Source organism: Chlorocebus sabaeus, chromosome 20 (assembly GCF_047675955.1).
Source record: "Chlorocebus sabaeus isolate Y175 chromosome 20, mChlSab1.0.hap1, whole genome shotgun sequence".
Taxonomy (NCBI): domain Eukaryota; kingdom Metazoa; phylum Chordata; class Mammalia; order Primates; family Cercopithecidae; genus Chlorocebus; species Chlorocebus sabaeus.
Genome location: NC_132923.1, coordinates 70780646 through 70802961, shown reverse-complemented (window position 1 = coordinate 70802961; position 22316 = coordinate 70780646). Strand labels below are relative to the sequence as shown.

The 22316-nt window shown below is 34.9% G+C and overlaps 1 protein-coding gene and 1 pseudogene across 2 annotated transcripts in view; one reads left to right on the top strand and one right to left on the bottom strand.

Moving 5' to 3' along the window:
- The window catches only part of PDE4B (phosphodiesterase 4B), a 446330-nt gene that overhangs the window by 182942 nt on the left and 241072 nt on the right, over positions 1-22316 (top strand). The window lies entirely within an intron of this gene.
- Positions 2082-2203, bottom strand: LOC119626535 (U4 spliceosomal RNA; annotated as a pseudogene).

Here is a 22316-nt window from a genome sequence, read left to right as displayed (position 1 = left end):
AGAGTTAAGTTCCTATGGCGTACAGTATATACAGTACATTGTTTCACTTAAAGTCACACTTTTCAAGAATCTATCCATGAGGATTTACCATATATATTCCTCTGCATACTATCCATTTATTAATTAAATATTTATTATGGACCTATTAGGTGCCAGGTTCTGTGCCAAGTGTTTAGAGTACAACTGAGAACAAAATTAAATATGATTACAGCCTCAAGAAGCTTGACAATAAAATGATTAGGAATTAAAAATTAGCTAAATGATAATACAAACAAAAGCACAAATACTGTAAAGACAAGATACTGTAAACACAAGATAGATTAGGCCATAAGTTTAACAAAGAAACCTCTTCTGATTTGGGAGTAGAGTGTCCAGGGATAGCTTCTCAAAGGAAGTAGCATTTAAGCTAAGAGATGAAGGCCTAGGTAAGCATAACTGGGAGAAAGTTGGGTGTGGGTGGGGAACAGCAGAGACAAAAGGATAAGCATGTGCAAATACTTTAGAGGAACCCAAAGAAGCCAGAGAGACCGGAGTTCTCATTTCAGTCAGTGGGAATTAACCTAGAATAAGAGGAGATTTTAGAGGGCTTCAGGAGGATTCCTATAGGCCATGTTGAGCATTCAGCAGAAGCAATCTAGAAAAAAGTTCGGAAATGTGGTTAATAGTCACAATTTAACTCTGTAGTGTTAAATGTACTTTAAAAACTACCTAAGACCTTGATTTGAAGGTGACAATTTAATTCTGAAGTTACTGAAATAGTTGAGCCCCAGTAGGACAGGGTTTGCGGTATGAATGGGGCATTCGGACAGACTGCTTGTGGACTAGTTGTCCAACCTAGGAGAAGCTGAAGTCCAGCAGCAGTGTCAATTATCCAGGCAGAAGATTGAAGGCCTAAAGCTCAGAGCAGGCAAAAAGCATGGTAATGGAGTGGGGGTGGAGAAAATAGCATTTATTTAAGATGATTTTATTACATATTTGTATATACTTTATTTCATTTAATTCTAAAAACCGCATGATGAGGTGGGTATTAAGAAACTGAGAAATAGAAAGCGTAAAAAGCATACCCTGGATGATACGATACCCGTGAGGCTGGGATTAAAATCCAGGATTTTATTGAGTTCTAAAATTGTGCTTTCTTTTTCAGCGTAATATATTATATTTCCACTCTTCTGTGCAGTAACTTGGGTCAGAGTCTTGATATCAAGATGGACCGTATGTCAAGGCTGACCACAGCCAATGAGAGAGGAAGATTTATTCTAATCTTGCTTTCCTGAGGCTTCTAACCAATAAGTTATACTAATCCTAACTTAGTGGAAGCAAATGCCTCTTTTAACTTTATTTAAATAGAAGCACTTATTTGTGTATGTATTTATCCAAGAAACTTTATTGAGTTATCTTTAAAATCACATGCTTAGCAATCATTTTGAAACTGATGCATTTGGAGTTTGATGTATTCAATTCTTCAATGAGATGAGGGGGGAAAAAGCATAAGACAACTTATGCCCCTCATATCATTAAGACAAACGTGGAAAAGTAGAAGGGACCCAGAGATCGTTTGGGTCCTCGATGTTCTTTCATTCATTCAATCAATTTTTTATTGAACTTCTGCTATATGCCAGGCACAGTTTTATGTGTTGTGGATATTCCATTGAACAAAGTCCTTGATATCATGGGAAATAGACAAAAACACATAATATAATAAATTTTAATTCATAGTCAGGCAGCAAGAAATGATATGAAGAGAAATTGATGAGAACATTAAAAATTGATCAAGTGAGGCCTCCCTGAGGAAGTGAAATCTTACTAGAGACCAGAAAGAACCTAAGGAGTGATAAATGGAGGAAGACAATTCAAGGCAGAGTGAGGAGAAATCTCAAAGACTGAGACATACAGCATGCTTGGTAGGTTGGAGCAATGACTACACTTCAGATTTTCTGAAAACTTAGTAATTAATGATTTTTCAAGCTAATAAACTGAGTTTACAGTCCTTGTGTAACAGAAGAGACTCAAAGATCTGCCATTTACTCAAGGAGCCATGCAGCTGAAACTGTATAAATCCAAATCTGGCCTCATTTAATATGAACAATTGTTTTAAAATCAATTTCTTTTCTGCATTAAGATTTAGTCCTTTAAAGTTTTCAATTAGCAATAACCATGCCTCAGATAAACCTCACTGGCTATGATATTGCTACTGTACAAAGCTGATTTAGTCCTTTAAAAACTAAAAGCCACTCTCTTGCCTCACAAACTTTGAAAATCACTTCAGAATTGTTTAAGGCAAAGACACAAACTGGGTTAATTTCAGAGTAAAGATGATTCTCTGTTGTTTGCACAGTATTTTATTAATTCTAGAATCATGGAATATTAGAACTTAAAGTGATCTCTGAATTCATCTAAAGCACCATGATAATAGCTAACATTTATAGAGCCAGCTGCCATTCTAAATGCTTAACTCATATTAGTATATTTTGTCCTCATAACCTTTGCAGACATAATTATTAAGCCTCTGTTTGTAAATGTGGGAAATTGAGGAATATAGGGGTTAAGTAATTTTCCCAAGGTAACACAACTAGTAAGCAATGAACCCACGCAGTTTGAATCTAAAGTCTTTGCATTTAACCATTGCATATTAGACAGCTGGAAGAAACTGAGACTGACTGGGTAAGTAAAATTTCCAAGATCACACCCTTGGGAAGCAAAGGTGGCATTTCAGCCTTGTCCTGTATGCCCTTAGAATTTGAGTTCTTAATCACTATTCTGTGCTACAAGCATCATCCATCTTGGTGAACATCTAGTTTAAACCCCACTTGGAGAGGTAATACTATTCTGTAGAATGTACATGGACTTTTTGAACTAGAAGAGTCTCTATTTAAATTCAGTTATATACTTGCTATCATAGCTTGCGATCTTGAGCAAATAACTTAAGTCTCAGTTTGCTATATGTAAAATTTAGGTAATCATACTTGCCAAATTACATTGTAGAGAGAAATAAATGATGTATTATGTCTAACATAGCATTGAGTATGTATGAGGCAGTTGACATATGGCACAATTACTGTAATTCTGGAGAGGAAACTAAGGTGAAAGGAGCTGTGTCACATAGCTAATAGTGGAATACCTGGGATACAAATCAGGTTCCCTGATTGTTATATTTCTTGCATTGAACTACAAAAGGACTAAGTAGTAACAAGATTCACAGAAAAATAACCTGCCAATTTCTCTGCATGTCTGTTGTTATTCCAACTCAGAATCTGTGATATTAATTACCATAGCCAGTTTTCTGAACTCCTAGTGTTAACCATGCTAGTTCTGTCTGATACATGATGTCATGGGTTGTTGTGTAATATAATATGTATCACTCTTGCCTTCCAAATTAGATCATAATAATCCCCTCACAGGGATTTGTTTCTTATTTGATTGTTTTTGTGCTTCTTCTGTATCCTTGAGCTTCACCTTCAAGTGTGGGAGAAAAGGTCTTTTATGTTAACCCACAAATCAACTACTTTAACTGCTTTTTAAATTTTAAAATATTTTATTTTATACTTTTTATACTTTTAATCAATACATGGTATTGTAAATGTTCATGGACTACATAATTATATTTCAATACATATAATGTGTATTGATGAAATCAGGGTAATCAGTATATCCATTATCTCCCTAATTTACCATTGCTTTGTGTTGGGAACATCCAATATTCTCCTTCTAGCTATTTGAAACTGTATATTATTGTTGACTATAGTCATCCTACAGTGCTATAGAACACTTGGACTTATTTCTCCTATCTTGCTATAGTTTGTATCCTTTAACAAATCTGTCCATATACCATTTTCCTTACCCTTCCTAGCCCCTGGTATCCTCTGTTCTATTTTTCACTTCTATGAAGTCAACATTTTCAGCTTCCTCATATGCATGAGAACATGAGATTTTTAACTTTCTGTTCCTGGGTTTTTTCACTGAAACCACTTTGTTGAGAGATCATTTATAGGTAATAAATAGTATCAACTTTAAATGTACAATTCTATGAGTTTTGACAAATGCATACAGTTGCATAACAACCACCACAATTATGACATAGACTACTCTGTCCAAAATGGTTGCCACTAGCCCCTTGTGGCTACTCATCACTTGAAAAGGGGCTAGTCCTAATTAAATGCGGTATAAGTAAAATATATACACACACACACACACACACACACACTGCATTTCAAAGGCTTAGTATAAAAGTTTAAAAATCTCGTTAATAATTTATGTTGATTATATATTGGCCACTTTTTTATATATCAAGTAAATATATTTAAATTAATCTTACCTTTTTTTAACTTTTAAATATAGATAGTAAAATATTCAAATTACATATGTGACTGGCACTATATTTCTATTGGGCAATGTTTTTTTTTTAATTTATTTATTATGATTATACTTTAAGTTGTAGGGTACATGTGCACAACGTGCAGGTTTGTTATATATGTATACTTGTGCCATGTTGGTGTGCTGCACCCATCAACTCGTCATTTACATCAGGTATAACTCCCAATGCAATCCCTCCCCCCTCCCCCCTCCCCATGATAGGCCCCGGTGTGTGATGTTCCCCTTCCCGAGTCCAAGTGATCTCATTGTTCAGTTCCCACCTATGAGTGAGAACATGCGGTGTTTGGTTTTCTGTTCTTGTGATAGTTTGCTAAGAATGATGGTTTCCAGCTGCATCCATGTCCCTACAAAGGACACAAACTCATCCTTTTTTATGGCTGCATAGTATTCCGTGGTGTATATGTGCCACATTTTCTTAATCCAATCTGTCATTGATGGACATTTGGGTTGATTCCAAGTCTTTGCTATTGTGAATAGTGCTGCAATAAACATACGTGTGCATGTGTCTTTATAGCAGCATAATTTATAATCCTTTGGGTATATACCCAGTAATGGGATGGCTGGGTCATATGGTACATCTAGTTCTAGATCCTTGAGGAATCGCCATACTGTTTTCCATAATGGTTGAACTAGTTTACAATCCCACCAACAGTGTAAAAGTGTTCCTATTTCTCCACATCCTCTCCAGCACCTGTTGTTTCCTGACTTTTTAATGATCGCCATTCTAACTGGTGTGAGATGGTATCTCATTGTGGTTTTGATTTGCATTTCTCTGATGGCCAGTGATGATGAGCATTTTTTCATGTGTCTGTTGGCTGTATGAATGTCTTCTTTTGAGAACTGTCTGTTCATATCCTTTACCCACTTTTTGATGGGGTTGTTTGTTTTTTTCTTGTAAATTTGTTTGAGTTCTTTGTAGGTTCTGGATATTAGCCCTTTGTCAGATGAGTAGATTGCAAAAATTTTCTCCCATTCTGTAGGTTGCCTGTTCACTCTGATGGTAGTTTCTTTTGCTGTGCAGAAGCTCTTTAGTTTAATGAGATCCCATTTGTCAGTTTTGGCTTTTGCTGCCGTTGCTTTTGGTGTTTTAGACATGAAGTCTTTGCCCATGCCTATGTCCTGAATGGTACTACCTAGGTTTTCCTCTAGGATTTTTATGGTATTAGGTCTAACATTTAAGTCTCTAATCCATCTTGAATTAATTTTCATATAAGGAGTAAGGAAAGGATCCAGTTTCAGCTTTCTACTTATGGCTAGCCAATTTTCCCAGCACCATTTATTAAATAGGGAATCCTTTCCCCATTTCTTGTTTCTCTCAGGCAAGAGAAAGAAATCAAGGGGATTCAGTTAGGAAAAGAAGAAGTCAAATTGTCCCTGTTTGCAGATGACATGATGGTATATTTAGAAAACCCCATCATCTCAGCCCCAAATCTCCTTAAGCTGATAAGCAACTTCAGCAAAGTCTCAGGATACAAAATCAATGTGCAAAAATCACAAGCATTCTTATACACCAGTAACAGACAAACAGAGAGTCAAATCATGAATGAACTTCCATTCACAATTGCTTCAAAGAGAATAAAATACCTAGGAATCCAACTTACAAGGGATGTAAAGGACCTCTTCAAGGAGAACTACAAACCACTGCTCAGTGAAATCAAAGAGGACACAAACAAATGGAAGAACATACCATGCTCATGGATAGGGAGAATCAATATCGTGAAAATGGCCATACTGCCCAAGGTAATTTATAGATTCAATGCCATCCCCATCAAGCTACCAATGAGCTTCTTCACAGAATTGGAAAAAACTGCTTTAAAGTTCATATGGAACCAAAAAAGAGCCCGCATCTCCAAGACAATCCTAAGTCAAAAGAACAAAGCTGGAGGCATCACGCTACCTGACTTCAAACTATACTACAAGGCTACAGTAACCAAAACAGCATGGTACTGGTACCAAAACAGAGATATAGACCAATGGAACAGAACAGAGTCCTCAGAAATAATACCACACATCTACAGCCATCTGATCTTTGACAAACCTGAGAGAAACAAGAAATGGGGCAATGTTTTCATAGAACATTGTGACCACTTCTAAAAACTTATTTCTTGCCACTTTCTAAGTAATCTCCTTCCTGCACCCCAATTCTTGGTGATCGCTGATATTCCCTTTGTCACTATAGTTTTGCCTTTTTTAGAACATCAAACAGCGTGTAGTTTTTCATATCTGGTTTCTTTCATTTAACGTAATGCTTCTGAGAGTCATCCATGTTTTTATGAATCAGCCGTTTGTTTCTTTATTGTCGAGTGGTATTTATCATGGATATTCCATAATTTGTTTATGTACTTCTCAGCTAATGGACATTTGGGTTGTTTCCAGTTTTTGATTTTTAATAAAGCTGGCATGAACATATGAGTACAAGTTTTGTGTGGACATAGGTTTTCATTTCGATTGGATAAATATATCAGAAGGGGATTACTGGATAGTATAATAAGTATACATTCAACTTTAGAAAGAAACTGCCAAACTCTTTTCCAAAGTGGTTATAATACTTTATGTCTTCACTAGTAATGTATGGGAGTTTATGTTGCTCCACATTCTCAACAGCTTTGTATTGTTAGTCTTATTAAATTGTAGCCATTCAAGTGGATGTTTTTGATATCACATTGTGATGGTTTTCATTTATGTTTTCCTTTACAGCTAATGATGTTGAAGATATTTTTATGTGTTTGTTTGCCTGCCATTCATATTTCTTCCTTGGTGAAATGTGTCAATCAAATCTGTTGTCCATTTTTAAATATTATTTGTCTTCTAATTGAGTTGGAAGGGTAAAGTTATTTATAAACACTGGATATGATAGTTTCTGTTTTTACATCTTCAAATTTACTTATTTTTTCTGCAGTGTTTAATATTATGGCAATACAATGCATTGTAATTTTTCATTGAAGATTTTCTTCTCTAAATTCCCAGTTGACTCTTTGTTATAGCTTATACTTTTTTCTTCCTTCTATTATTTTATATTATTCTTTCTCTCTATCTTCTTAAACAAATGAAACATATTTGTAGTACTTTTTAAAAAAATATCCTTGTCTACAAATTCTATTATATCTGTTATTTTCAGTCTTTTAATTTGTTCATTTTTCTATTGCTTATTGTCCTTATTTTTCTATATTTTTATTAATTATTGGATTTTTTAGATAATCCATTGTTTGCTGCTGAGTTTTTGTTTTGTTTTGTTTTTGTTTTTTTGTATTTTTAAAAGTGGTGATAAATTTTGTTTTGGCACCTTTGGGATACTTGGAATCAGTTTGATCCTTCTGAAGCTTACTTTCAACCATTATTAGAATTGGCCCAGAGTACCAGTTAGTCTAGGGTTACTACTATGATGATAACTATATGATGATTCTTGGGGATGGGCTGTGTAATCACACTGCTTGATAGAAACATGAATTATGACTAACTCTATGTAAGCTCTGACAGTTGTTCAGAGTGAGGTTCTTTCTTCAGCGTTGGGTAGTTTCCTCTCACACGATTGCATATCAATCTTCAGCCAGACTCAAGGGGATATCTCAGCAGATCCTCAGAGCTCTATATCAGTGCAGCTCCTTCATCTCTGGTACTTGTTCTTGCAATCTCTAGCCATTTGGCCTTCTATAGACTCTGACCTACCTTAACTCAGAACAAATGCCAGTCTCTGTCTGGATTCCCCCCTCTCTGCACTGCAGCCTAGCAACTGCCTTCAGGCTGTACACTGGACATTCACTGAACTCACCCTGCTTCTTTACCATTTCTCAGGGATCATGATCCATCATTTCATAGACTTTGTATTTCATTATTCCATCATGGCTGGAAGCATAAGGCCAGATATTTTAACTTTGAAATAAAATATCATCTTTGAAGTCTACAAAGGTTACATATGCAGCCTGAGTTTTTCCTTTCCATTGACAGTTCAAAATATCAGCACTCTGCATGGGTCTTCAAGAGGTTAGTTTTAAATTTTTGCTCCCTAGGTTCCAAGTAAAACCCAGTTAGAAATGTTAACACTTTAACATTCAAGAAAGAAAGTCTAAAGACTATAATGAGCATACCTGTTTCTCAATTTGTAAGGCTTCGTTTCTAAATCAAATTAGAGCATTAAAAAGCAACTTAATTGGAGTACTTTTCTTTAACTCTCCCATAAATGGCTTTGCTCAGCTTGATTTCATTATTGTGCTTTAGCTTTCACTAAGGTCATACAAAAACACCGCACCTTCTGACAACACATGCACACACAAACATAGATACAATGAGAATTGAATTGCCATAACACATCTCCATCACTTCCTACTACTAAATGTAATTCTCAGATCCTTTGTTTCTTGTTTGGTGAAAATCTTGAAAAAATTTTTTAAACAATTTAATTTCATTTTAAGTTCTGGGATACATGTGCAGCATGTGCAGGTGTGTTACATAGGTAGATGTGTGCTGCGGTGGTTTGCTGCACCTATCAACTCATCACCTAGGTATGGCCCCAGTGTATGTTGTTCCCCCGCCCCCATGCCCATGTGTTCTCATGGTTCAGCTCCCACTTATAACTGAGAACATGCCGTGTTTTGTTCTTGTGTTAATTTGCTGAGGAAAATGGCTTCCAGCTCCATCCATGTTCCTACAAAGGACATGATCTCATTCTTTTGTATGGCTGCATAGTATTTCATGGTGTTTATGTACCACATTTTCTTTATCCGGTCTATCATTGATGGGCATTTGGGTTGATTCCACGTCTTTGCTATTGTGAATAGTGCTTCAGTGAACATACACATGCATGTATTGAAGTAATACATTAAAGGATGCCACTTAATGTGTTTTTGGTAGTTTTGATTCTTATTTCAACTTCATTGTTCTAATTCCTTATTCTTTATGTTATTTTGATTTTTAATGGAATAATTACATTTTAAAATGATGAATGAATAAAATTGTTTTTCTATTTTGACAATGCTAGACACATAGTTGATATTCAGTAAACTCTGATAAAATGAAAGTAATTGCTAATAGACTAAGCTAGTGAACATATGCAAGAAATAGATTACTAGTCCATTTACCTCAGTCCCAAGCACATACTGGCACCTACGATGTACAGAATGTTGAGGTAGGTGCTTAAAAATAAATTGACTGAGATGTGGTCTTTTCGTCACGGAGCAATCACTTATGAATTTGATTTTGTATTGATTCAGTCAGAATAGATTGCTTTCTCTGCTTGAAATGCTCCCTCTTTCTACAAGTCACCATACTCAGACAGTCTCTCATGTTTCTTACTTCATTCAAGCCCTTCCTTTAATATCACTTCATCAAAGAAGTCTTCCTTGGCCATTTTTCTTAAAATGCAACTACTTGTTTATACTTCATTCTGTCACTCTGTTTTATTTTTCATCATAGCTATTGCCATCACCGTATATATATGTGTGTGTGTGTATGTGTGTACATATGTATACATGTGTGTATATATGTATACGTATGTATATGTATGTACATATACATAGTATGTACGTACATACATATACATACGTATACATATATACACACACATATATATATACACACATATGTGTACCTTTGAGACAGAGTCTTGCTCTGTTGCCCAGGCTGAAGTGCCGTGGTGGGATCTCGGTTCACTGCAATCTCCCCCTCCTGGGTTCAAGCAATCATGCAATCTCCCCCTCCTGGGTTCAAGCAATTCTCCTGCCTCAGCCTCCCCAGTAACTGTGACTACAGGTGCGCACCACCACGCTAACTAGTTTTTGTATTTTTAGTAGAGATGGGGTTTCTTCATGTTGGCCAGGCTGGTCTCGAACTGCTGACCTCAGGTGATCAGCCCGCCTTGGCCTCCTAAAGTGCTGGGATTACAGGTGTGAGTCACTGTGTCTGGCCTGTGTTCAAATTTTTCTTTCACTTCTAACCTTAATTTCAAAGTAAATTCCATGACGATAGGGATTTGGGCTGATGTGTTCATACAGTGTCCATGAGTCTTAGAACAATGACTAGTACAAGTAAATGCTTAATAAATATTCACTTAATCAATCAATGAATGAATTTAAAAAGTGAATTCTCTGTGATTAATCTAATCATAGATATGTTTAAGTTTAGCCTGAATTATTTGTGGTTTGCTAGAATTTCCACTGGTAGCCAGTTGTGTTTGAACTCATGAAAAATACTTTCCAGCTTCACTGTCATTGTGAGGAGAGTCTTCTATGTGTAGAGGTTAACTGCACATCCCCCAAACAACATTATTGCTGAGTGAAGATGCCTAATGCCTTTACTATTAATTATCTGTGGCTATATGAAACTCTAAGCTTTTGAGTTTTTATCTTTTTATTTTAATAGTTAATTTGAATAGAACCTAGTAATTTTATAATCTAAGATCTTTTAGAGTTTTTTAGGTTTTTGTTTTTAAGAAAAAGGTTTCTGCATCATACAAATATTCTCCTTTAAATATGGAATTTCATTATCGTGTTTTCAGGGAGAATGGATGTGTCTACCTAAATATTCTTTATTTTGAAATGTGATGAAAATGTAACTAATACCAGACATACTGAATTCTGTAAATCAGAATTTATTATTCTAGCAGCATATGGGAAATACTGAAATTCATTTTGCTGTAAGTATAGCTGGTGAAGTGAGCAGTATTGTTGCGTTTAGAGTCTTTGATGTTTTGGAAAGTTGCCATTAAGGCCTTTTAATCTTACATTTTGGACTTATGAGAAAAATCCCTGGGGCTATTCTAAAATCCTAACAGATACCTTCTGCTAAAACGCATACAAAATATATCTATTTTCCTATATTAGACTTTCATATTTATTTAATAAAATAAAGCAAATATCTTTTGTATTAGAAAAAAGCACAAATATAAGGGATCTGCAAGATCCTTTATATCTACTTCTTCAATTCCCAATTGAAAAAACTGAGACTCACTTTCTTGAGTCAGAACAGGACTTTATCAAAGACAGAAAATTAATAACAGGCAGTTCTAGAAACCAGAAACCTACTATTCAATTTACTAATATGCCAAACGTTCAAATACTTTAGATATTATGCCTTAAATATTGTTACAATAGTAATATTTTCCCATTATGCCAGAGAATAAACCGCAGTCTATTTCTAAGGAAATTAATTATATAAAAGGAAGGATCCTATGGTTCTTTATAGTATTTTTTAAAAATGATCAATTAAAGCTCATTATTAATACTAAAGTAGAATCACTTTTCTTCCCTAGGAGAACTGAGTTGTAAGAATGCATTGTAAATGTATTTTTAAATTGTTGATTTTATTTAGAATTGGCATCTTTTGCTAAAGAATCACCATGAGTCTTCACCGAAAGGTTGAAATGAGTTGCTATTATTGAGCATTGTGGGCTAAGAGAAATCCTGCCTCATGTAAATTTATTTACATTGCTTCATCCCTCTCTGTATCTTCAGGAAGTTCAAGGACCTGCGATAAAACTGATGCTGAATGTATTTCTCCAAAGAGTTGGAACTTTACAATATTGGTTATTTTCCTTTCTTCAGATTTCTTTTTCTTATCCTGCTTCCTACTATATGTCTTAAACTTTTGATATGAGGCCAGCATATGTGCCATTGAAAATGGTCTTAGAGTTTCTCTTTTAGTGAAATTGAATATTCTCCCATACATACTAATAGTGATGTGTATAGACAATAATTTAGCATGATAAAGCTCTAGAAGTGGCCTTTGCTTTTCTAGTGAACATCATGGCAATCTTTTTAAAGTTATTGGTTTAGTATGATATAAAACTCACAGGTATAAAAGAAAGCAAATAAATACAAATAGATAAATAAGGTATTTCTGTAGCATTCAGTTGGTATGACAATCATTTTACACAAAAATTTGCTCTAGATATTTCCCCCTGTGCAATCTGTCAGAACATTCTGGGCTTCCATGTGGTCTCTGAGTGAAATTCACTTTTCATTACAAAAATCTTTTTATATTAAATCATATGCTCCATTACTTTCTAGGAAATGGGAAATCATAGCCCACTGTATTGCACAAAAAGCATACCAACTACCTACAAATGAAATTAAGATTGAGAGGCATCATTCATTATTTTCAGTGCACACCTGAACTGAGAAAAGCACATTAAGGTTGGGTTGTTGATGTCAACCCATTTTTCCTGTATTTATTAAAAATTATCATGTACTCTGAGCTTAAAAATTGTTTTGATTTCTTCACTTAAAAAACATTTTCAGCTGTTCACATAATTTAGGAAACAGTAAAAAATACATACCTTCCCTTGAGACATTCGTGGTAAGTCCACCTGGATGACCAAAAATACTTTTCTTTTGTTAGCATTCTTGCTGCAGAAATAATACATTGTTATGCAGATATATTCACTTCAAGGCAAAACACCAAATTATTTTCCAGTGTTTTTCCCCTCAGGAGCTTTCATGATTCTAAACCTTTCATGAGATAGATAAAGCAAACCTTTCTGAAGATAAATTGGATACTGTAAAATCCAAAACTATTCTAAGCTAACAGGTGAATATGATCAGTTTCAGTTGTGTAAGCCTCAACTCAAGACAATAAAAGGTGTTTGCAGCTCTTATTGATGTCAAGTATATGTCAATATAAAATGACAGCAACAACAAATCTCAAAACATTGTGATGAGATTAGACTTATATTTAATTTGGATTTCTAAAAAAGATGCACACTTATTTTTTTTAAAAAATTAAATAGACAAAAATTATACATATTTATGGTATACAGCATGATGTTTTGATATATGTATCCATTACCTCGCATACTTATTTCTTTGTAGTGAGAATATATAAAGTCTACTCTCTTAGCAATTTTCAAATACACAATACATTGTTATTAAAGAGTCATCAGGCTGTGCAATAGATCTCCTGAACTTACACCACCTGTTTAACTGAAATTGTGTAAGCCTTTCACCAAGATCTTTCCAATCCCCGTCACCTGCCCACACCAGCCCCTGGTAGCCATCGTTATACTTTCTGCTTCTTTGAGTTTGATTTCTTGTTTTTTTAGATTCATCTACTTGGATTAGAAACTAAAACATAAGACCTGAGACTGTAAAACTACTAGAAGAAAACAGGGGAAAAGCTTCTTGATAATGGGCAAAGATTTTCTGGATATGACCTAAAAAGCACAGGAAACAAATGCAAAATTAGACAAAGGAGATTGCATCACACTAAAAATCTTCTGCACAGCAAAGGAAACAATCAACAGAGTGAAGAGACAACCTAGGGAATGGGAAAAAACATTTGCAAACCATACATCTAATAAGGGATAATATCCAAAATACATAAGGAACTCAAACAACTCAATAACAAGAAAACAATCCAATTTTTTTAAAAGGGCAAAGGACTTGAAAAGACATACAAATGGCCAACATGTTTATGAAAAATGTCCAATGTCACTAATCATCAGGGAAAGGCATGTTCATTTCAGTGTCTTTTATTAATGACATTATGGTATCTATCTATCTGTATCTGTTAGTGTTGATTTTTAATTACAGCATCCAAAATATTCAGTGTCTACTTACAAAGCTGTTTTATTTTGATTCAACTGACTCATCAAATCAAATGATTTGATATCATTTTCCAATGAAATTAAATTTCTTAATTTCTAGTTTTTGACTGCATGCAAATAAAACTGTTGGCCATATAGAAAGTTCCTGTTCCCACACTGTTGCCCTCATTCCATTATTTGTGTTTTCTACTCAATGTCTTCACTGTAGTATTGATGGTGGATAAAGAGATAAAGTTTGCATTAAGTGAAATAAAAAAGTTATTAGAATATCCCTTGCTAATCAATAAGGTAATTAATGAATTGTAATTAGGATGTAGAACCTGTGAAACTCTGTTGTAAAATGCCATGGTACAGACATATCTAAAATAGACCAACAGATGTTTTGAGAAACTTCTTAAAATTTTCTTTGTTTCTTTAGAGTTTCTTTATCAAATTATAAGTAAGAATACAAATGTAGTTGGTGATGATGAGATAATTCTTTGAGCAAAACAATAGCTCTGTAGGTGAGGTTAAAAAGTTCATATTAATATTGCTAAGAGTTTTTCATATAGAAATAATTTTATTTTTCAGATTTTTGAGAGCTGGAGAGATGAGGATGGGGGAATGAAGGAGCAGTAAGGTTTGCTCAATTGATGACACATTTATGTATAATTTTTTCATGCTTTGGAAACAAATTTTATGAAAAATTATTCCAAGAAGTTTTAAACACATTACAGATATGAATTAACTGCATACTATTAATTTAAAAATTATTATTAGAACATTTGTTACTTTCACATATGACAGCATTAGATAACACTAAGTTCTAATTTTTTTATTTTTCTAGCTCACATCCGTATTCTGGGTCTCCTTTTCAAGTTTTTTGATGTATTCATAATTTAATATGTTACCTTTTAAAAATTATTTTATTTTAGATTTAGGGGCTACATATATACGTTTGTTACACGGATATATTGAGTAGCGGTAGTGATTGGACTTCTAATGTACCCATCACCCAAATAGTGAACATTGTACTCAATAGATTATTTTTCAACCCTCACCCCTCTCCTCTCATTATAGCTTTTTGGCAGTAGGTATTTTTGTTAAGATATCAGAAATTGAATTAGTGGAACTCTTCTTAAAATGACCAATAGGTAACTCAGTTCATTTCTGTGCAGCACTCCTAAATTAGAGATTTTTCTGACTTTCTAGTTGAGAATTAGTGGAACTCTTCTTAAAATGACCCATAGGTAACTCAGTTCATTTCTGTGCAGCACTCCTAAATTAGAGATTTTTCTGACTTTCTAGTTGGGAAAGTTCATGTAATTCATTGTCAAAACTTTTAAATCAAAATGCTAGCCTTAATATAAATTTCCAACACTGCAGTGGAGTCTGGGTGCCATGTTAACTTGATTGCTGCAGTAAAAAGCTTGAAGCTTTCATAAATGCAGAACAATGCTGGTGAAGAGGAACCTGATTTTAAAATTATTACTTAAACCTAGGTTTCCAGTAAAGAGCAGAAATTGATGAGCATTTGAGGGAATAATAACCAATGGTTACAGTCAAAATAGTAACTTCTGTGACATTTCTAAGTATGGAAGTGTGAGATGGAAGTATGTGGAGGAACTGAGAGCTCCTCACTACCTCAAACTTAGGCAGCTTTAACTAGATTGGGAGAGTTCCAATGTATATACCTAACTGCAGGTGTCCATCTTTGAAGAAAGTGGAAAAGGGCAATGAATGAACAGATTCCACAAGTCTTGTCTGCTACTAAACGAATTGGTCAGTGTTATTGTGGAAATAATGTATGAAAAGCATAGAGCACAGGTCCTGGCACATAGTAAATACCAAATACATGGTGGATATTACTAAGGGACGTAGCAATGCTTATTAGCTAAAAGCATAGATTCTGAAGTTTAACCATCTGTGTTTTTGTCTTGCTTCCACAGTAACAGCTGGGTAAACTTGGGAATGTTAACTTCTCTGAGGCTTGTGAGATAAAAATAATACTACCTCACATGGTTGTCAAGGAAATAAATGAGTGAGAATATATATAATACAATTAAAACAACTCAATATGTAGTAAGCACTCAATGTAAATATCAGCTATTTCCACTACCACTACAACTATGATGAGGGTGATGACTATGACTGCTATCACTACTGCCTTCTGCAACTACTGCTATCTGGCCTGTCTTATTAGGAATTGGCCGGGAGCTTGTAGAAGCTTTGGATAAGCAGAATTGGTTAAGTCAGGACCTGACTAATCTGACCAGTTTGGGCAGAGCTGAAGCTTACTTTGTAACACCTTGGAAGCAAATATGGAAAAACAGATTATCATGAGGATTAAACTATTTGATAAAACAAAACAGTTTTAGCAAGATTATCGAATTATTTATAAGTAAATCATGAAATGATGCTGTTTTAATCACAGATTTAAGGCACACCAAATTCTTAGCCCACATGAAAAGACCTGAACCCCAATATTTAAGAAAAAAATTATATGATGTATACTTTAAAATAATTTTCTAACAGTTATTTTGTGTGCTGCAGAAGAACTGACATCTTTTATTATTGTGTAAAATATATATAACAAAATTTACTGTTTTAAACATTTTTATGGAGTTTGGTGACATTAACTACATTTACATTGTTGGGCACCCATCATGACCATCCATCTCTAGACTATTTTCCATTTTTCCAAACTGAAACTCTTTACCCATTAAACGATAATTCCACATTTCCACCCACCTTAAGTACCTGGCAACCACCATTCTACATTTTGTCTCTACACTTGACTATTCTAGACACTTAATATAAGTAGACTCATAGAATATTGTCCTTTTGTGTGTGGCTTATTTCCCTCAGCACAGTATCTTCAAGCTTCGTCTATGTTGTAGCATGCATTAGAATTTTATTGTTTTTTAAGGCCCAATAATATATTTCATTGTATGTATATGCCACATTTTGTTTAATCCATTCATTTGTTGGTGAACATCTGGGTTGTTTCCACCTTTTTGCTATTGTGAATAATGCTGCCATGAATATTGGTATACGTGTAGCTATTTTTAAAGACTATTATTTAACTTAGGCTTCCATTAAAATGAACTGTCTCCCTTAATAGTCCAAATTAATGAACTTTTTTTCCTGTACCTCATTCCTTTGATATTAGAATGCTACCCTAAAAGAGTAGTTATGAAACTTTAGAGTGCATCAGAATCACCTACCTAAAGGGCTTGTTAAAGTTACTGTGCCCTACCCTAGAGTTTCTCATCCACTAGTTGATCTTATCCCTACAGCCTGAAAATTTGCATTTCTAGTACATTACCTAGTGATGCTATTGCTCCTGGTCTAGGGATCACGTTTTGAGAACCACTGGCACTGGTTTTGACACTAGCTTTGTCACTTTGAGCAAGCGTCTTTTGCTTTCTTCACCTACAAACTGAGGTGAGTATACTATTATCTGTGAATTCTCATCCAAAATTATACACACACACGCACACACACACACACACACATATATATATATGTATATATATATAAAAAAGCATCCTAGCAGGAAACAGATGGCATTCTCAAATTAGGATAATTTTAGGAGATGTATACAGAGAGTAATTTACAAAGGTGTGTAAACGAAGGCACAAAAGAGAGTTCAGTTGCCCAAGTTAGAAATGGTAGTACCATTGCTTTCCCTAAGTCTCAAAGAAGAGGGAAGGCAGGAGTTATATGCAAGAATAGGTGGAGACAACAGTCTTAGAGCAGATGAGCCTTTCAGTTGGCCCATGAGCTCCATTCAGGAAAGAGTCCTGGAGAACAAGCTCCTCCCCCATCCAGCCTCTCCTCCCCACTGGCTGAACGCAAGAAGCTGGGGCAAGAGAGCTCTGTGATGTCAGTCAGGTAGGTCAGCCCTTTGGAGAATGCATATAGAGAGATCAAACAGATGATATCCTGCACAATGGAACCAACAAATGCAAGGAGCAGCTGCTGGAAAATCTATCAGACTGAGTCTTCTTTATATGGTTAGTTTTTTTCTGCTGCCACTAAAGTATCTCAAAACATGTTCTTAAATCATGTCTTTTTTTTTTTTTTTTTTTTTTTTTTTTTTGTCTTTTCAGCTCCAACTGAGTATAATTGTTTATTGTCTAACAGATGTTGACTAGTCATACTCATTATAGTTGGGGGCCTTTTTCGTGTCACAAAAATGTTTGCAGGTGTGATTACATGTAGAGTGATGCTTAGAGAAGAAAGGTACTGTCCTCAACTGGCTTTCAGCTTTCTCACTGGCCATGGATCTACCAGTGATACGTTCTGTAAGATCCATCTATTTTGGCCTGATCTGTAGTTGATTAGAAAGAGTCATACTTCTTTTGATTACGTATTTTTATCTTGTCTGGTTATGGTTTCTTACCAAAAAGAAACAATGCCAGGGTTCACTATAATCATTGTTTCTTAATAATGAAGCAACTAAATGGTACCAGGTTCTTTGGCAAGACTAAATGTTTTATATTGGAAACCCACAATTTATGAATCTAAATGAATCTGGAGCTCTGCCGTTTTAGAACCTTTGCATTTTATTCAAGGATGAAGATGAACAAAATTACCAAAGAGCAATGTATATAAAAAGTTGATTAATTTATATGCATTGAGTACTTATTATAGGCAAAGAATCTCCTGAGGTGCTGGGAGGATTACAGAAAAACTGCAACTGTAACTAACTGAGTCATGCTTATGAGCTTACAGTAATTTTTAGAGAAAAGGAAGACATTCCTGAAAAATAAAGGTACTAATAAAAAGGTAAATTTTTTTTTCTAACTCTTCCAAGTTTAATCTTCTTGGATTGCTTGCTTTTGTACTTTTCATTTAGAGCATTTATTACAATTTATAATTTATATATTTGGAAAAATTATTGATTGAATATCTGCCTCATCCCAGACTATAATGAGGACAGAACTGAGGTCACGTCTCTACCAGTGTGACTAGGAACATTGGTAAATGACCACTGAATTAATTAGTTAAGTAACCACATGAACACAAATATAAAATTTAAGTCATAGGTCAGTAGCTCAAAGAAGATAAGGAAAGATTTACTGATTGTCTACAATGAGCCAGCTGCTTTCCAAAGGTACAGATGACAATTACAGGCTAGGCAGTGAGGACATATCTAACTCTGCAGGACCCTCTGCCACTGATGCTGCCTGATTGTTATACAGATTGAGTCTCTCTTTATCTCTCCTGTCACTTGTGTTCTCCTGTGTCGCTTGTGTTTTCCTTCTGTGCCTCTAGCATCATTGCCTCCACATCTTATCATATTTAATCATCTTAAAGTGCTTTTCAGTTTACCAACGGCTTTATGTCCATCCATCAGCAAATATCATAGCAACTCTCCACTTTACAAAGGAGGAAACAGACTCAGAGGAATGTGATGACTATCCCAAGATACCGCAAAGTAAATACAGAACAGAACTTAAAACTGGGTCTTCCACTTCCAAAGCTAGTGCTGCCCCAAGCGATGGGTTTATACTGCACTTTGTAGTGACTGTGACAGCCTTTAAAGTGACCAAGTTTCTTTTTGGTTCCTCTTCTCTCTTGGTGTTGAGTTTTTGAGACACAATTGCATTTAGAATTCTCAAGTACTGAAAGGTGCTTTTCCCCATGGATTTGAATCAAATGTGTGAATAGCATCCAAAAAGGTTAATCTGTTTACCCAACTAGAACATTTTGCACTGCAGAAATAAAACTAGAAGTTGCATTGCTGGGTTGCTCCAGATGTCCTGTGCTTTGAGCTGCTTTATTTGCATTTGGTATTTCAAAGCTTGTGATCAATTTACAATTATAATTGTCACCGAAATTTTACTTTAACTAGCACTTTGTGAAGGAAAATATCAATTTACATTATTTTGCAGAGTTTGAAAATATCTAATGATTTATAAAACATAAATGGTTTTCATCAAGACAAGTGAGTACAAAATTGCTGTTGCTGCTCTATGTTGTAATTGTTTCCTAATACAAGATCTTGTTATTTTCATACATGCATTTTATATTCACTATGCTAGTCCATAATAAGATAATTTTAATCATTGAGCTATACAGCTGCTCTAAGAGAATGAAGAACATGAATAAGAAAATCAGACAGCTGATTATAAAATGTATTATTGGATGTCTGTCTTGGCGGCACATGTAACTAGATTAACAGTGAGCCTGATTCCATATGTAAGGTGTTTCTTACTTTTCATATCTCCTTTAAGATATGCAAAGATATATTTACTTCATATACTATTAATAGAATTCTTGTCAGTGGCGTTAGAGGAATTCTTAGAAACAGCTCAGTTTCTTTAAACTGTAATACCAGAAAGAAAAGATATCATAAATTATGCATCAAATATATTGTTTTGAGAGTCAATAGATAATAGCAAACATTTATTAAGTGCTTGCCTTTAGCTAGGCTCTGTGCTAAGAACATTATGTGCATAAGGTCATTTAATCATTTGAGATTCTATTTATTATTTGAGATTCTGCTATTATGAATTGCTATGGCCTGAATGTTTATGTCTCCCTAAAATTCACATGTTGAAAACCTAATCACCACTGTGATGGTATTAAGGGGTGAGGCCTTTGGGAAGTGATTAGATCATTAGGGCAGAGCTCTCATAAATAGGATTCATGTCCTTATAAAAGAGGCCTGAGAGAGTTGCCATGGCCCTTCCACAATGTGAGGACGCAACAAGGAGGCTCTGTCTATGAACCAGAAAGCAGGCCCTCACCAGCAACCAAATTAGTCAGCACCTTGATCTCAGACTTTACAATCTCCAGAACCCTGATAAATAAATTTCTATTGTTTATGAGTTACTCAGTTTATAGTATTTTGTCATAGTTTCCTGAACAGACTAAGACATGAATTCTTTCTCAAAGATGAGGAAACTAAAGTTTAAAGTGGTTAAGCTTCTGAAGGTTCTGTAGCCAGCAAGAGATATATAAAGCACCAAATAATAAAATAAATTTTCAAATAAAAGTGAAATCCAAGAAAAGGCAGAAAGTACTAATGCTTAGTTCAGAATTTTATTATTAGTCTGAAAAAATAACATAATTTATGTGTAAATTATACAAACTTAGAATAAAAAGAAACCCCTTAAAGACTCTCTGAAAACATAGACTACGTCTTTCTTAATTTTTAATCTCCTTGCATATAGTAGCCCACAATTTTCTTTTTTTTGAGATGGAGTCTGGTTGTGACGTCCAGGGTGGAGTGCAGTAGCACAATCTTGGCTCACTGCTACCTCTGCTTCCTGGGTTCAAGAGATTCTTCTGCCTCAGCCTCCCGGGTAGCTGGGACTACAGGCACATGTCACTACGCCTGGCTAATTTTTGTACTTTTAGTAGAGACAGGATTTCACCATAGTGGCCAGGCTGGTCTCAAACTCCTGACCTCAAGTGATCCACCTGCCTCAGCCTCCCAAAGGGCTGGGATTACAGGCATGAGCCACTGCACCCAGTCATATAAAAAATATGGAGTTGAATTTTATTCAGTGTCAGAACCTTCCAAAATTAGAGAGTTTACAACCCAATTTATTCTTGAGAAGTTCCAGGTATCAAACAATTATTTTATCTTTTTAGTAATAATGTTTCTCTCCATAATTTCCCTTTGTTGAAATTGTGTGATCACGGAGCCTAAATGTCTATTGGTAATATAATATTAATATTCAACATGGATGATGCAATTCATACTGACCTGTCAACAGCCCAATATTAATTTAAACTCCTGACCTTCAATGATTTACCTCAGAGCCATGGTTCTCTTTTCTTGCTTACTTTTGGGTCAGCTTCAAACACACCAATGCCCAGTTTCCACTACAGAGCAAATTGGTCTGAATATCTGGAGTTGATCTGAACATAAGCATTTTTTAACAACTCCCCAGATAGTTCTAATGTGGAGCCAATATTGAGGCTCACTATGATCGAGAAATGCACACTAAATACAGAGGGTTATGCCAGGCAAGGAACTACCTTTCTGCCCAGCCAGGACAATCCAGAAGAGCATTATTTTTATGAATTCATCAAGAACTGAGGTCCATAATTTGATCTTAACCTTGCATGAAAGTTACGCAGACCCTAGGAAATTGATAATATGTTAATCGAACATGAAACTGTCTCACATACAATATAGAATGCCAGACTATGGGGGCTTCCCATTGGGCACATTTGCTGTCTGAAAACTCGTTCCTCTTTTTCAATTAGTTGGGTGGACTAACTAATTGAAGAGCTGAAGAGCTAGAATTCGAGTGGAAATAGTTGATAATGTTGGTATATTTTGCTTAAGGTGTGAAGAATCTTGATAAAATGTCCTTGTTTTGATGATAATGCTCTTTTGTTTAAATTCTGATGTCCTATAGATTCAAGGTCTTCTGGATATTCTAAATTAATATTGCCAAGTCAA